The following is a 13,570-nucleotide window of genomic DNA, read 5'->3' as shown; positions in this document are numbered from 1 at the left end:
CAGGACTCAGGGGACCATATGGGATGCCGGGGAAAGAACCCACGTGGGCACCTACGAGGCAAGCGCCCTACCTGCTATACTATCTCTCCAGCCCCAAACCTCTTTACTTGGGTTTTCATCCACACCCTGTAATGCTCAAGGGTTATATTTGGTGGTGCTCAGGGGACCATACGCAGTAGCAGGGCTTGACGGCATATAAGGAAGAGACTTAATCCCTGTACTATAGCTTTGGCCTAAAGAACTTCCCTTTCTATGCAGAGCTTCATTTGGTGTATGGATGAATCAGGCTGTGAAGGAGGGAGGGAGCAGTGCCTTATGCTTTCCACATTCAAGTCACTACTCAAGGCACTGGCTGGGAAGCCAGTATCTGAGCAAACAAGGAAAAACCGCAACCCTCCATTACCAAGCTACCCAGTGTTCTGGTTTCGTAAGAAAACAAGGCTTTCTTTTGTATTTCCTAAGAGGTGGTTACCTATTTATGGCAACTTTGGGAAATGTTTTTAGAAAGCCTCTCGTGATGGGGTTTAGTCAGCAGATGCTGTAAGCTTGCCTGTGTGTGGAGATGGCTTTCTGTGCGGAGAGGGGGAGGGGGCTGCCAGCCACTCCTGTTTTTGTTCACCTTGGGGGCTTGGCTCAAAGGCCCAGGAGTCCTGTCCAGAGGCACTCCATGCTTTTGTAAAACAGCTCCAGTTTATCCAAGGGCCATAGAGACAACACCAAGGTTACGTTCAGCTTGACGACTGGAGCAATACTCCGGGCTGCTCTAAATAGTTCTTAAACATTTCCTGTTTAGGCAAGGATTGTTCCAAGAGCAAGACCGACTGATTAGTAGCACAGGGAGACGTCATTGTAACTTCATGAGCTTCATCTGCAGGAATGTCTTCTCTAAAGTTTTGAGAAATATAGCCACATAGAGTTGAACTGGCTTGTACGTTTGTGACTATCTTTCCTCCGTTCTGCTGCTTAAATAAGTAAGGCCAGAGGGATAGCACAGGGCTTAAGGCACATACTGAGCCTGGTTTCATCCCTGGCATCCTGAGCACTGCCAGGACAGGAGTGATCCCTGAGCACAGAGTAAGGAGTAATCCCTGAGCACAGATGGGCATGGCCCAGCTTCCTCTCCTTCCCTGGGATAAAATTAGTAGAACAGATAATGCCAAGTGTTGTTAAAAACTCTAGAAACAGGCAGCTTGAAACACTGATCAGGGTATAAACTGGTACAATCTTTCTGGAGAGTGGATTGACAATGCAGGTCTAAAACATTTGAGGGAAGTCATCCCTTATGCCCCACTAATCCTATTTTTCTAAGAATTAATGTATGTGCTTGTATGTTTAGAGATGTTATATATGTACATTACCATAACATATATATATTATTGCATTACTCATCCACGTACCACTTTATAACAACAACAACAATAAAACCAAAACCCTTAGTTCTCTTATGTCTCCAGTTTGTGGTAATCTGGGGACCCTGCTGGGTCTTTAACAAGGCCAGCTGAGACCCGGGTTGGGTTGTTGGGGCCATACCAGCTAGATGCTTGCCTGATGCCCTTAGGTAGGGGTTGGCAGGAGACCTCAGCTCTCTGCCAGGTAGACCTCCCCAGAGACTGCTTGGAGACAGGGCAAGGCCACAGGCGAGAACTCAGCAGAAGCAACAGCCTTCTCCAGCCTGGTCCGAGAGGTTGCACATTGGCAGGTGTGCCGCATCCTACTTGTTACACAGGTCAAACTTGTTGGATACAGATAGGATTGCATGAGGATGTGAGTCTAGGGAGGAAAACACTGACCACCTCAGAGTCGGCCACCACAGGGGCAACTAAGGAGATGCACTTGCAGCTCTCTAGCTGTACCTACTTGCCTTAGAGGATTTCTAATAGTGGAAAGCTAAGAAAACCCACATGCCCTGTGATTTAAATTAAATCAATTGAATTATCTAAAATACATCCATAAAATAAGCGCAATCATTAAAAATAACAGTATTAGGGGCTGGAGCGATAGCACAGCGGGTAGGGCGTTTGCCTTGCACGCGGCCGACCCGGGTTCGAATCCCAGCATCCCATATGGTCCCCTGAGCATGGCCAGGGGTGATTCCTGAGTGCAGAGCCAGGAGTAACCCCTGTGCATCGCCAGGTGTGACCCAAAAAGCAAAAAAAAAAAAAAAAAAAAAAACAGTATTAGGTCTGTGGGTGTGCCTATAACGTGCTTGCCTAAGGCCAGAGAGATACACATTGGTTAGGGCACATGTGCCCAACCTGGCGAACGGAACTACCACCCTTATACAGTCCCCAAGCTCACCAGGAGTGATCCCTGAGCACAGAGCAAAAGTAAGACCTGACTGCTGCTGAATGTGCCTCCCACAAAGAATAAATAATACATAAATGAATAAATAAATAAAAGTCTTGCACTCTGAGACCTGAGTTTGATCTCCAGCACCACACAAAGAAATAGGGGTCAGAAATAGCTCAGTGGGCTAGAGGACTGGATGATTCCTGCATCCACATTCAGTTCCTATAACCATAGATGTTAGGATTGGGTTCCCTGGCACTGCATGGTTCCCTGAGCACCATCAGGAGCTACCTCGAGCACTAAGTCGGGAGCATCCCCTGAGCACTGCCAGCTATGTTCCCCTACACATAAATGACACTATTAAAAAGCTGGGTGTATAAGTCCACAGTTGAACACCTGTGTTGCCTGTGTGAGGCCCTGAGTTTGATCCCCATAACTGTAAAAATAGACAAACAAATAAATAATAACAGTATCAGAAACAAGTGCTAATGGCCACAAAATCTAGAAGTACTAAAATGTAGCCTTTCCCGGCTAGAGAAATAGTACAAGAGGCAAAACCTTGGCTGTGCTGCCGTGGGTCAGTCCCCAGCACTACATATGGTCTCCAAACACTGCTGGAAACGATCATTGACCACAGAGCCAGGAGGAATCTCTGAGTACTGCCAGACATGCCCTCACCCCAACAAAAAAGTAATCCTATCAATTTTTCATAACACCTTAATTTTGCCCTTTGCCGCTATTATAATGACTAAATTTAGTCAAGCCTAGTTTTAGCTAGTCAATAAGGCTCCTGCCAGTTTTAGATCTAAAACAATTATTAGCATGTACGATTTCTCATTCCCCTAGAGATGGGTGGAGAGACAGGCAGGATGGATCCAGCCAGGCTTCTGGTCGCTTTGTGTAGCATTCTGGGTCGAATGGGACACAGGCCCAGACCACTTGTCTACACCCCACCCCCGTCCCCATGATGCTCAGTTGGCTTCCTCACATCTGCTTTCACGACCCTTATGGTTCCTGGGAGAGGTGGGATCTCTCTGGGGGTCCTGACAGAGTGGAAATGCAACAGCCCAACATTCCTTGGGGAGCTGTCTCAGTCAATCTGCCAGCACCACTCAAGTCTGGCTGCACCCCCATTTCCAGGAAGGCAGTAGGAAGCAGAGACTGGACCACCTTACCCAGACCATATCTGCACATGGAGTGTCTCAGCACCCTCTCCCCTGCCCTCCTGAGGCCCGGTGAGCACAGGAGAAGGGAGAGGTAGGCGCTGACTTTACACACTATTGTTAGGACTTGCCCTATGAGTTCCAAAATCCTTATATGCAGACTTTATCCTCCAGACTGGGGCACTTCTGAGAGTGAAGGATTTGTGTTAACAGCAGTCTGGGACAGGTAGTCGCCACAAATAAGAGAGTGCAGGCAAATTGGGAAGGGTGGTCGTTCTGACACATCAAGCAAGGCAGGAGAAGGTGAGACAGAAAACTGATTTTGTGGATAAACATCGTAACTGACTCCATAAAGTCACTCATCCATCCATCCACCCACTACCCAGCTACCCATCCATCCATCCATCCATCCATCCATCCATCCATCCATCCATCCATCCATGTACCTATCCACCCATACAACCATCCAAACAACAAGTGTTTGTTGAGGGCTATAATAAGTCAGTTGCTGAAGTAGCCCCTCCCACTTCATCAGATGTTGGAAATGACCAACTTATAAAAAAGGAAACAAAGATAAAAGGAAATGATAAGGAGATGACTCAAAGAGTTAGTGTGCATGCTTTGAATGCTAGAATCCAGTGTTCAATTCCTGGCATTGCTTGGTCTCCAAGGACAGAAGGGGTAACTTGACCAAGGAAAGTGCTCTGGCCACAGGACTCTGAAGACGAACTTGAGAATCAGCCCCACCTCTTACTCTTCATAAAACTCCACATGAGTTATGTGATTCCTCTGAGCCTTGTTTTTATCCAATAAAACATGGATAATGCCCAAGTCTATATCAAGAATAAGTAAACTTATAGGGCAAGGGAAATGGCTTGAAGGGGTGGTATGCTTGTCTAGATCACTGATGGGTATAGCTTTAAAAAAAATTGAATTAGTTGTGTAAGTCACTTATGACAGGCAAACAAGTGGCTATGATTATATCATACTCTTTGCCCCTTGCCCTAGATTTGGGAAGAATTTTTCTTCCTGCCTTCCTAGTTATCAGTTACTAAATCTCGTAACTTTACTTGGGAGACAATGTGGTGTACAGTTTTTTGCTGCTGTTTTTGTACCACACCTGTTAGTGTTCAAGGGACCACTACTGGGGTATTTGAAGGAGCAAGGTTATCAGGGATTAAATTCAGGTGTCCGGCACACAGACCATGTGCTTTGGCCCATTGAGTTATGTTTCTGGTCCCGGTGTAGAGACTTTTCTGAGTCAGAGAGATAATTAGAGAGATAGCTCAGCTAGTTGGAGCACAGGCTTTGCATATCAAAGGCTTGGTTCAATCCTTGTCACCCATGGTTCCCCAAATACGCCCTGGAGTACCCCCTGAGCACAAAGCCAGGGATAGCCCCTGAACATCATTTGAAAACACAAGTGAACAAAACCAAAAGTGCTCCTGGGGCCAAAGAGATAGCACAGGGGAGAGGGCGCTTGTCTTGCACATGGCCAACCCACATTTGATCCTTGGTACCCCATATCATCCCCCAAGAACCTCTAGGAGTGATCCCTGAGCACAGAGGCAGGAGTGTGGCACTCAAACCAAAAATAAAGCAAAACACCAAAAATACCACCAACAATATGAAAGTGCTTCTTATCATCCTGGCACTTAGCAAATTCTCAAAACAGTCACAACAAATATGTCCTTGCTAAATACCAGACACTATAGCACTATAGCACTATCTTCCTGTTGTTCATAGATTTGCTCGAGCGGGCACCAGTAACATCTCCATTGTGAGACTTGTTGCTACTGTTTTTGGCATATGGAATACACACGGGTAGCTTGCCTGGCTCTGCCTTGTGGGCGGGATACTCTCAGTAGCTTGCTGGGCTCTCCAAGAGGGATGGAGGAATCGAACCCGGGTCGGCCGTGTGCAAGGCAAACGCCCTACCTGCTGTGCTATCACTTCAGTTTAGACAATATTAAACGTTAATCATATTAGCTCCTATTTTCACAGCCCCTTTTATGAAGTAGAAGCTGTTACAAGCTTCATTCTAAAGGTGAAAATACCGAGGCTCAAGTGGTTAAGAAAATTACTCAAGACTATACTATACAGACTAGTAAGAGAGTGAGCAGTTAAATATTAGCTACAGTTATTTCCCCTTCCTTTGCTCTCAGAATGAGTACTACAATATAAAGAAATGAAGGAGAAGCACACACACACACACACACACACACACACGCATTTATTGACTGCTTCCCATGAACTACGTATGTTCAAATGTATTTCATTCCATCCACATGCCAAATCTGAGGATGCACAATGATGTTCCCATGGTGAGGAGTGTATTGACTTGTAGTGGCTTTGCAGTGCTGCATGGTTCGTTAGGGAGAGCAGTCTTCATTCCTACTGGCTCAGGGTTACCGTTCTTGCATCACAGGAAAAAGCGTCAGCTGGCGAGCCAAGAGTTAACCAGCTCAGGCCTGAGCAGCTGAATCTCTCCGTTCTCAGATTGGCTGGTCTCATTAAGTTGTTATCTGATCTCAAACTGCCTGTCTGACTCTCCTTGACCCCAGCGCCCAGGCAGCTTGATTTATCTTTCCTGCGTCCCTGACCTCGGTGTTGACACCATGACTGAAGTTTGTAACTGGCTTTGGGAATGATTTCTGTTGCAGGTGCAGCAACTTTGACTTTCTAGGGCCTGAGGTCTGTAACTTGCCCCTGAGAACGCCCCCTAGACACCCACCAAGCAGCTGGCTTGCTCTCTCCGTGATCTGCCACCCTGTGTCTTCTCTGGCTTTGTACCAGGGCTCTTTCCTTGCTTCTTTGGGAAAGGATCCCAGCTCACTTTTGATGGACATCTTAAGCCCCCCCCTAAGACTGAGCAAAATCCTCTACCCCCGCAACAATCCCTCCCCAAGTCTGAGCAACACCCCCCCTGCAACAATCCCTACCCTGAGTCTGAGCAACACCCCCCTGCAACAATCCCTCCCCAAGTCTGAGCAACACCCCCCTGCAACAATCCCTCCCCAAGTCTGAGCAACACCCCCCCTGCAACAATCCCTCCCCAAGTCTGAGCAACACCCCCCCTGCAACAATCCCTCCCCAAGTCTGAGCAACACCCCCCCTGCAACAATCCCTACCCTGAGTCTGAGCAACACCCCCCCCCCTGCAACAATCCCTACCCTGAGTCTGAGCAACACCCCCCTGCAACAATCCCTCCCCAAGTCTGAGCAACACCCCCCCTGCAACAATCCCTACCCTGAGTCTGAGCAACACCCCCCCTGCAACAATCCCTCCCCAAGTCTGAGCAACACCCCCCCTGCAACAATCCCTCCCCAAGTCTGAGCAACACCCCCCCCCCCGCAACAATCCCTACCCTGAGTCTGAGCAACACCCCCCCCCCCCCCGCCATGCAGCAATGCCCCCGCCTCCCCCAGTCTCCATCTCTGGCCAACAGGACACTGCTTCACAATTATGACTTTCTTTTTCCTTGTTCCTTTGGGGCTACTCAGGGCTAACTCCTGGCTCTATACTCAGGACTCACTCCTGCAGGCCTTGTTGGAACCATATGTAGGACCCTGCACAAAACAAGCCACGTACAAAACAAGCTCCCTGCTATCTCTCCAGCCAAGTAACGGATTCTTGTTCTATTTTTTAACTGTTGTTGTTATTGTTTGTTTGGAGACACCAGAATTATTCATGGGCCACTCCCAACTCTGTTCAGGGGACCATATGGTCCCAGGGAGCTAATATGGGTTGGACACTTGCTAATACTTGCAAGGCAAGTGCCTTAACCCCTCTCCAACACAATTAGAAATATCCTTTTAGTTTCATTTTTTGTGTTGAGATAAAATAGTTACAAAAGCGTGAGCGTTTCTGGGTTTATAGGGCAGGGGTGAGGGGCCTAGTCTGAGCCACTCCCAGTAGCGCTCAGGGGCTATTCCTGGCTCTGTGCTCAGGGATCACTCCTGGTGGTGCAGGGGAACAAACCTGGGCTGGCTGTGTGCAAGGCAAGCTCCTTACCCCCGTACTATTCCCCCAGCCCAGTGTTTATGGCTTTGATGTACAAGGGTACTACACCTTCCCCACTACCCAAGTGCTCAAAACTTTCCAGCATGATTCTCATGTCACTTCTAATCTGCTCTCCCTCCCCTCTCTTGTTGTCCTTCTTTTTGGGGTTCAAACATCTGATCTGTTGTGCCTGGATCACATTCAGAGACACAGTGCAATGCCAGGCCTCAGACCGAGGACCTCAAGGAAGCAAGGCATGCGCTGTACCCCGGAGCCACACACCCAGGCCCCACACTAATGAAATTCTCTGGCAGCACCCTCACCCCTGCCCTCCGTGGCTTCAGTTCTGTTGCTCTTCTGCAATGGAATGTGTGCTCCACCCCTCATTTGGCCTCACTCTGCTCCACCTAAGGAGACCTGGGAGGATTTCATGCCAGCAGCCGCTGCCCGCTCTCCACACCCCAAGTGGGCCCCTGAGATTTCACCCCTTCTCCCAGGTCACTCCATCTCCAACTTCACTGGGGACACCTGGGGCCCCTTCTCTCATTGAGCCTCTTTTCCCCCTCCTGGGTGGCCTCTTCCCATGGGGCCCCTTCTCTCATTGAGCCTCTTTTCCCCCTCCTGGGTGGCCTCTTCCCACATTCAGCTGCAGGTATTCTGGTAAATTCTAACCCTTGATAATGCATACCTTCCTTGGCTGCTGACCTGATTGCACAATTTAAGCTGTTTCCCTGTGTTTTGCTTCCAAACTGTGGCCTGAACGACTTACTTCCAGAGACCAGATCTTGATTCCCCATTGTCACATGGGTGTGTGCTGGGGGTGTCCCAGCCTCTTTCAAACACACTGACCATATGGGTGTGTCCTAGGGGTGTCCAACTCCCCCTCAGGGCTCCAAGGCCCTACCCCACCTTATTTCCTGTGCTTCCTGCCTTGGATTCAGTGGCTCAGGTTTCAGTGCTGACAGTTTCAGACTCTCCCAAACAATTGCCAATGAATGTAAATGCTGTCCCTGGAATTTCTTCAGTCTTTCACCCTTCTCCAATGCCCTAGTCACACGTCCAGTACTTTCCTCAATGATTGTGGTTTCTTTCCTTTTCCTTTCCTTTCCTTTCCTTTCCTTTCCTTTCCTTTCCTTTCCTTTCCTTTCCTTTCCTTTCCTTTCCTTTCCTTTCCTTTCCTTTCCTTTCCTTTCCTTTCCTTTCCTTTCCTTTCCTTTCCTTTCCTTTCCTTTCCTTTCCTTTCCTTTCCTTTCCTTTCCTTTCCTTTCCTTTCCTTTCCTTTCCTTTCCTTTCCTTTCCTTTCCTTTCCTTTCCTTTCCTTTCCTTTCCTTTCCTTTCCTTTCCTTTCCTTTCCTTTCCTTTCCTTTCCTTTCTTTTCTTTTCTTTTCTTTTCTTTTCTTTTCTTTATGATTCCAGTTTCTTAACAGAATATTTAACAGATGACTTTGAATTCTATCTTTGGTTCTCAAGCAAGTGTGCTAAAAATGAATACCAACCACTTACACTCGTGGTGAATGAACCTGCCCAGGGTTCCTCAAAGCTTTCTGAACCCTTCCTAACTAACGGTGGAAGATTCAACTCTGGGCCCTGTGCAGGGGTCTTTCTCATCAGAGGGGAGGACAGGGCGGTGGTGTCCCTGCCCCTGCTGTGATCACTGCAGACTGGAGGGGCCGGCTAGTCCTGTTTGTTGGAGACTGTGCTTTTGTCTGTTCTTGGGTTTCTGTTCTGGCCACTCCTGGCAGTGCTGGATGCTTGGGGCTGCTCCCCACTATGCCTGGAAGATCAGCGGGTATCAGGGACTGTACAGAACCCAAACCTCCCGCATGCAAAACGTGCTGGAGCCCTCTGAGCCATCTCCCGCCCAACAGTGCTTCCTTTTTCCTTTCTTTTTCTCTTTCTTTCTTTCTTTCTTTCTTTCTTTCTTTCTTTCTTTCTTTCTTTCTTTCTTTCTTTCTTTCTTTCTTTCTTTCTTTCTTTCTTTCTTTCTTTCTTTCTTTCTTTCTTCCTTCCTTCCTTCCTTCCTTCCTTTCTTTCTTTCTTTCTTTCTTTCTTTCTTTCTTTCTTTCTTTCTTTCTTTCTTTCTTCTTTTTTTCCTTCTTTCTTTCTTTCCTTTTTTTCCTCTCTGTTTCTTTTGACATTAAACATGATGAGTCTATTATTGAATTTTAATTTTTTTTTGTACTTGGTGTTATGGCAAAAGACGGGGAACTTAGTATCACCTGGGGGATGGATAGTCATGTGATAACTCAGTCTCTGGATGTGTTCATCTTCATCCTGTGTTCCCTGGATGTCTGGTTTATTGCAGGTCGAGTTAAGGTCCCTGTCCCTTAACTCGGACCTGACAGGGGAGGAGAGACAGATGTCCGGTGCCAGGCCCCTGAATGCTGGTTAGTGGCAGGCCGGGACAAAGTGTTGGTGTGTGTCTGTTTGCTCTTTTTTTCGCTTAAATGTCTGCTTTTCAGCATTGTGATTTTATGTCATACGGATGCTTTGGGAAGTCTTCTGTGTGTCATTTCTTTCACCTTTTGGGGCCACACTGGGTGGTGCTTGGGGACCACTTCAGCCCTGGGCATGGGTCATTCCAGGAGCACGGCCTGCCCCGGTCACCATAGGCAGAGCATGTGCACACCCACTGCTCTACCTCTCAGACCCTTGTCCCGTTCTCGTTCTTAGGCAGAAGCCATGTTACTGGATCCAAACTCTGTTTATTTTCCACTTCAAAGCCAGGACTTGAGAGACAAGAGTTGATGAGAAGAAAACAGGTTTATTCAGGGCTTAGCAACCTGAGAAGAGGGTGGACGGTAGATTTATTGTTTCCCCAAGTCATGTTACTCTTGAGCATTGGAGTGGGGGTGTAGCTACACTAGGGGTGTAGCTCAGTGTAGAGCACTTGCCTTGCCCGTGAAACAGACCCTGGGTTTGAAGAGTAACAGGCAGAAACAGGCGGTGCGGAGTGAGGCAAGCAGTACCTGCAGAGGCCCCACGGCTGCTGGGAACCCAGCAGTGGCACAGACCTCTGGTTAAAGCTTTGCTGTAGGGGCTGGAGCAATAGCACAGTGGGTAGGGCGTTTGGCTTGCATGCGGCCGACCTGGGTTTGATTCCCAGCATCCCAAAGGGTCCCCCAAGCACCGCCAGGAGTGATTTCTGAGTGCATGAGCCAGGAGTAACCCCTGTGCAATGCTGGGTGTGATGAAAGAAAGAAAGAAAGAAAGAAAGAAAGAAAGAAAGAAAGAAAGAAAGAAAGAAAGAAAGAAAGAAAGAAAGAAAGAAGAAGAAAGAAAGAAAGGAAGGAAGGAAGGAAGGAAGGAGAAGGAAGGAAGGAAGGAAGGAAGGAAGAAAGAAAGAAAGAAAGAAAGAAAGAAAGAAAGAAAGAAAGAAAGAAAGAAAGAAAGAAAGAAAGAAAGAAAGAAAGAAAGAAAGAAAGAAAGAAAGAAAGAAAGAAAGAAAAGCTTTGCCGTAGCTTTTCGGTCTCCTGAGTCTGTCTGACACGCTTCAGAAACCTCTGCCCAGGCCCATGGGGATCGGAGTCTCCTGTCATACTCAACCGATCCCCAGATTGAACTTGAACACACAACATGTGAAAAGACACTTGTGTACTCAGAAGCAGCTAAGGCAAGGGAGGGAGGGAGGGAGGAAAAGAGAGAGAGAGAGAGAGAGAGAGAGAGAGAGAGAGAGAGAGAGAGAGAGCGCATCTCAAATATTGCTCACTCCCAGCCAGAATGGAGATGGTGGACAGTAACTGACCAGTTAATAAAGACAATTTCACAGGCCAGGGAGAGAACTCAGGGCCCAAAGGCACATATACGCAGATGCAAGGGCCAGAGTTCTGTGCTGCTATCAGGTCTGACCCTGTAACATCCAGCGCTAGAGCCCTGAGCAAGAGCTCATCACAGGACTGGAGCATCAGAACTTCCAATCCAACTGGTGGAGAATGACCAGAAGTGGCTCTCGGGCTCTCTGAGTACTGGTTTTGCTTTCGTTTCTTTTTTTTTTTTTTAAGTAAATAGATTTTATTTAGAGGTTTCTGAGGGAAGAAGGAAGGGATAAGTGGGAGAGAGAATAGTGAAAATAACGTGCTCAAGAGAAAACGCGGGCTTCTCCAAGGGTGGAGGAAGCCACTACACATAACCGAGCTTTAGACACAAAAGTATGAAAGCATGAAAGTACACATCTCAAGAGGGGAGATGCGGGTGACACATGTGCTCGGCCACGCGGGCGCAAGCAGCACGTGGGCTCAGGCAGCTTATGCATGCTGCTTTTGTTTTTTGAAAAATTATGGTGGCAGCCATTGGACCAGGACCTCACACATGCATGGCAAGTGTTCTACCACTGAGCTGCACCCCCAGCCCCAAGCTGTATTTTAAGTCGTGTCCTTGAGTAGATCCTCTGCAGCCAACTCCCTCTTTGTGTACTGTTGCCCTTTGTGCCTTTATCCAGCCACCCAGTGATGGCCCCTGAAGCCGCACTCGGACTGGGGACAGTGACAGGGGCTTCCCCAGTATCTTCAGAGTGTGACCTCGCTCCTCAAGGCTACCCCTGACTCATGGATGGATGTTCAGTCTGACCTGGGGGCTTGCTCTTCCTCCTAGCGGCTGGGGCAGGCTGTGGTCTGCACGTTCCCTCATCTGGATTCTTAGGGCAACCAGGCTTTGTGACATTCCAGGAACCACATGCAGCGATGCAGAAGCTATGGCCTGGGCACATGTGGATTTCTAAAGCCTTTTTCACATCCTGGTGGTGTTATAACATCTACAAACTTACAATAAATCTGAATCTTACTGAAGCCACTTCAAATGGAATTTTCCAGGAAATATTCACACAGGAGAGCTTTAAACATTATACCAGAAGTTGTTCCAACCACAAAAATGTTGAGGGTTAAATGTTAAAACAAAGGGACTAAGCAAAGTCAATAATCCACCCTCTTCTGAGCCAAACATAGATACTATTGTATCTAGAAATAGATTGAGGAGTAAAGGGGGTAAGAATTTAGAGAGCCAGGGACAAAGCACAGATATCTAGGTAAAATAGAGATTCCTGACTCATCCTGGCATGAGAACAGGACAACTGTTTCGGAAAAAAAGAGACCAGTTTGATTCTATCCCTGGTACCACATGGTTCTCTGAGCCCCACCAGGAGTAGCCCCCAAGGACTGAGCTTGATGTGATTGCTGGGTGTGACCCAAAGAAAATGTTTATTTAGCTTTATTAAAAATAATATTCTTTGGCTGGAGTGATAGCATAGCAGGTAGGATGTTTGCCTTGCATGTGGCCGACCTGGGTTCGATTCCCAGCATCCCATATGGTCCCCTGAGCACCGCCAGGAGTAATTCTTGAGTATAGAGCCAGGAGTAACCTCTGTGCATCGCCAGGTGTGACCCCCAAAAGCAAATATATATGTACATATACATATATACATATATATATATATATATATTCTTGGTGCCACAGAGCTATTACGGGGGTAAGGTGCCTGCCTTGCATACAGCTGACCCTGGTTTGATCCCTGACTCTACTTATGGTCTCTGGAGTACCACCAGAATGATCCCTGAACGCTGCCGTGTATAGCATCCAATCCCTCCAAAATAATTCAAAATAATAATACTCTTAGGCATCACTGTGTATAGCTCCCTACCCCCCAAATAATAGCAAAATATAATAATGTTCTAAGGGTCAGGGAGATGCCTCAAAGGGCTGGTGCCCTTCTTTACAGCGTTTGGCGTGCAGGCGGCTGGCGGGGGGTTTAGATCCCTGGCACTTCACATGGTCCTCCAAGCTCCTCCTCCAGAAGTGATTCCTGAGTGCAGAGCTAGGAGTAAGCCCTGAGGACCGCCAGGTGTGGCCCCAAAACAGTAACAAATAAAATGATTTTGGGCTTGGGGATCACTTCTGGTTGGTGCTCAGGGGCTGCTCCCACCCGCCTGTTGCTTGAGGATCTCTCCTGGCAGTGCTTAAAGGAACATGTGGTGTCAGGGATCCGACCCTGGCTTCCTGCATGTGGAAAGCATGTGCTTAGCCCATTGAGCTGGCACTCCGGCCTTAGAAGATTATTTTTCATTTCATCTAGTTTATTGCATGTCATAGTAACACATGCTAGAAGACTCCTAAAACTGAGGTGG

This window comes from Sorex araneus, chromosome 2, assembly GCF_027595985.1.
Source record: "Sorex araneus isolate mSorAra2 chromosome 2, mSorAra2.pri, whole genome shotgun sequence".
Classification (NCBI taxonomy): Eukaryota; Metazoa; Chordata; class Mammalia; order Eulipotyphla; family Soricidae; genus Sorex; species Sorex araneus.
The sequence above is the reverse complement of the archived record's forward strand: the minus strand, read 5'-3'. Positions refer to the sequence as shown.